Source organism: Ovis aries, chromosome 2 (assembly GCF_016772045.2).
Source record: "Ovis aries strain OAR_USU_Benz2616 breed Rambouillet chromosome 2, ARS-UI_Ramb_v3.0, whole genome shotgun sequence".
NCBI lineage: Eukaryota > Metazoa > Chordata > Mammalia > Artiodactyla > Bovidae > Ovis > Ovis aries.
In genome coordinates, this window is record NC_056055.1 from 249,133,591 (window position 1) to 249,137,162 (window position 3,572).

Genomic DNA, 3,572 nt, shown 5'->3' on the forward strand with positions numbered 1-3,572 from the left:
CTGCGTGGCAGGCACAGTGCTCTTCCTAAAGCAGCCACCACGTCATTGCCATGTTTCTGGGTCCTTCCTCGGCTCTCCTGTGACGGCCCAGGCCCATCACCTCACTGCTCTGGCTGGCCTCCCATCAGAACTTTGGCTCACACGGCAGCCACAGTGATTTTCCTAAATCACGCATCAGGTCATTGCCACGTTTCAAGGTCCTTCCCCAGCTTTCCTGTGACCTTGAGATAAAGTCGAAAGTCCTTTACGTGACATAGGATACGGCCTGGTGTTGCTGGCGACGGAATGAAACACCAACGCTGCAGAGAGGTTCGAGTCTTTTTACTTTAACTCCTCACTTTTTACGGCTGCTTTACTTTATATCTTTCGCACAACAGTCTACAGGGCAAGTTGCCAAACACCGTAATTCAGCGACTATACAGTGCGCAAGGCGAGATAACCTTTACCTTAACTTAGTTACTGCAGCTAAGACTTTGTTTTGGGGAACTTCCTTATCAACTCAGAATCCGTTTTGTCCCAGGGTCTGTTCCTTTTGAGGAATCAGACAAACATCCTTGTGTGCAAGAAATGTTCTTTTCCCACGGGAACAAATAGGATTCTTAGCTGAACATCTCGTTTGCAAGAATGTTCAGCCCTGGTTGAGAGTCTCGTTTGCAAGCACTTCTCAACCTTCCTTATACCTTGTTCTCTACATCTGCCCCTTTCTTTTCTTGTAGATGCTGAATAAGCGCTGGAATAGGCAAAGCTTCTTCTTTCAATTGTTTCCCTTTTCGCCAGCGCGGGAGACTATCAAAGCAATAAAACATAAAGCAACAATTAACAAAGTATTCACAAAGGATGTTGTTAACAATGCAGATACATTCCCTAAAGGACTGAGGTTATCTAATCCTTCTTGAAGACTCTTCAGTATATCAGAACCAAGAATATCAGGCAGCATCTTACTAAAAGTTGACAATATAGTTTGTTCCAGTTCCATGATTTCAGCAGTTAAATTCTGGTGTCCCACTAAAGACCTTTTCACCTTTTCCCAACCCTCACTCATATTAAAGGGAACAGGGGTTACACATAGGTGGGATGAGTCCCAATCACATTTTAACACACTCTTTGTAGCTAACACAGTCACTTGATCTCCTAACCAGGAAACAGTGTGTTGTAAATTCAATACATCAGTAGCCAACTGAGAGTCCAAATCATGCTGTTGTTGCCACAATAAATTAGCATCTTTATGCCATTCCCTGACAGAATCAGCAGTCTGTATGCCTTGATGCAAAGCAAGACCTGCTACAGTTGCTGTTACTGAAGCCACGGCGAGAACTGATGCGATGACGATGCCAAGCATTCTTCGGGATCGATGGAGAAGAGTTTGCACAGCATTCACAAGAGGAGTGGCAGCGAAAGAGTCCGACCAGGGCCGAGTAAGATTAACAGGCAACCAGAGTTCAGTCCGTGCTTTCACAATGACCAAAGAGTAATTACTGGAATGGACCGTCTTGTTTTCAACATTTTCCCACCAGGAACGGTTTACACACTGAGTCAAGTTACAATCAGAACATGATATAACTCCCCAAATCTCATTCCAAATCCATTGCCCATACAGTAAAGAATAAGGAAATTTCACACAAGCCACAGCAGAGTAAGATCCATTAATATGCAAATGAACTTGGAATGGCCCCTTAGGATCATTAATATTCAAAGTAAAGTTTCCCGTCCATATAGTGAGGTTACCTGACACTGCCCATGATTATACACTGGAATAGTAACAGCAAATTTATTTCTTTTATTTGCAAAGGAATATTAAAAAAAGCAATCTTTCAAATCTAAAACCATCGAAGACCAATTCTGTGGAAGCAAGGCAGGAGAAGGGAGACCTAACTGCAAAGCTCCCATAGGTTCTATACATTGGTCAACTTCCCTTAAATCAGTCAACATTCTCCATTTACCAGATTTTTTCTAAATGACAAAAACAGGGGAATTCCAAGGAGGCGTGGAAGGTTCAATATAGCCAGACTGAAGCTCTTTTTCTACTAATTGTTCTAAAGCCTCGAGCTTCACTTTTGGAAGCGGCCGCTGCTCAACCCATTTAGGGACATCAGTTAGCCATTTCAATGGGAGAGCTCGAGGAATCTGAGCAGTGGCTACAAGTTTTCTGACGAGATGGTAAGCATTGTTCCTAAAAAAAAATAGAAGATCCCTTCCCCAGATATTAATAGGTATATTAACAATGTAAAAAGAAATATACCTTTTTTCCATTAGACAATTGGCATGACAAAGGTTGAGCGCTTCTCCACACATCTGCTATAGATCCCAAGCCTGTTAAAACAAGAGGACTTTTTTCTTTTTTTTAGTCATTAGGCCACTGCTGGAGAGAAATAACCGAAACATCTGCTCCTGTATCTACTAATCCTTCAAACTGTTTATCTTCAATAATCAGTGACATTAAAGGACGAGAGTCATTAATAAGCATTTCCCAAAATATACTTTGTCCCGTACTTTCAAAACCACTAACTCTCTCTCCCTAACTCAGCCTTGACGGCAGCTACCAGAAATAGGGATGCATAAGGTGGTGCAGAAGGGTTAACAGCCTTGGAAGTTCGTTTTCTATTTAATAAAAGCTTTCAAAAGGCAGCAGTCATTGCCTCTACAGAATCTGAATCTTCCCCAGAACTCACATCTCTATCTGGCTCAGTGGATGAATCTTTACTATCATCTGGGGGTTTGGGCGGAGGCTGAGGTGAAGCCCCCTTCTCACCTTCATCTTCCTTCTCCTCACTCATAGGCACATCCTCATACAGGGGATCTTCCTTCTTAAGAGAACATGAGGCGGCCTCACTGTCAGCAGCCATTAATTTTAAAGCCTGCGTTATAGCGCTGCATAGAGTCCACAGCCTTAAAGGAATCACGTTTCCTTTTTGATGCTGCCTTCTTAACTCCTGCACCACTTTCCGTTCCTTCAAATTCAGCTGTGCTTCTGTTTGATATTGAAACCAATAGCAATGCTGCTCTATAAGACACAACAACTCACTCAAGCGGCGAGGAGACGTTTTAATTCCTATAGAATGCAGGAGCCCCTTAACCAGCTCCATATATTGTGACTTTAAAGACGGGGAATTCCCCATAGTTTTTCCTTTTTCTTTTCTCTTTTTTCTGTTCTTTTTCTCTTAGTTTTCTTTTTCTCGAAAGTCCCCCTTTCAGCGTTGCGCCCCGGGGTGCTCACCCTTTCGGTTCCGGCGTGCCCGACGTTGGGCGCCAGATGCTGGCGACGGAATGACACACCAACACTGCAGAGAGGTTCGAGTCTTTTTACTCTAACTCCTCACTTTGTCCGGCTGCTTTACTTTATATCTTTTGCACCACAGTCTACAGGGCAAGTTGCCAAACACCGTAATTCAGCGACTATACGTCGCGCAGGCGCAGGGCGAGATACCCTTTACCTTAACTTATTTACTGCAGCTAAGACTTTGTTTTGGGGAACTTCCTTATCAACTCAGAATCCGTTTTGTCCCTGGGTCTGTTCCTTTTGAGGAATCAGAGAAACATCCTTGTGAGCAAGAAATGTTCTTTTCCCACGGGAA

At 43.4% G+C, this 3,572-nt stretch overlaps 1 long non-coding RNA gene across 1 annotated transcript; it reads right to left on the reverse strand.

The window, feature by feature from the left end:
* Positions 1-306: 306 nt before the first annotated feature.
* Positions 307-3,274, reverse strand: LOC121818802 (uncharacterized). Its single transcript, XR_006058929.1, has 2 exons — positions 3,215-3,274; positions 307-2,310 (listed from the first exon to the last, which is right to left on the reverse strand). It is a non-coding gene; the product is annotated as an uncharacterized LOC121818802 (long non-coding RNA).
* Positions 3,275-3,572: the final 298 nt, after the last annotated feature.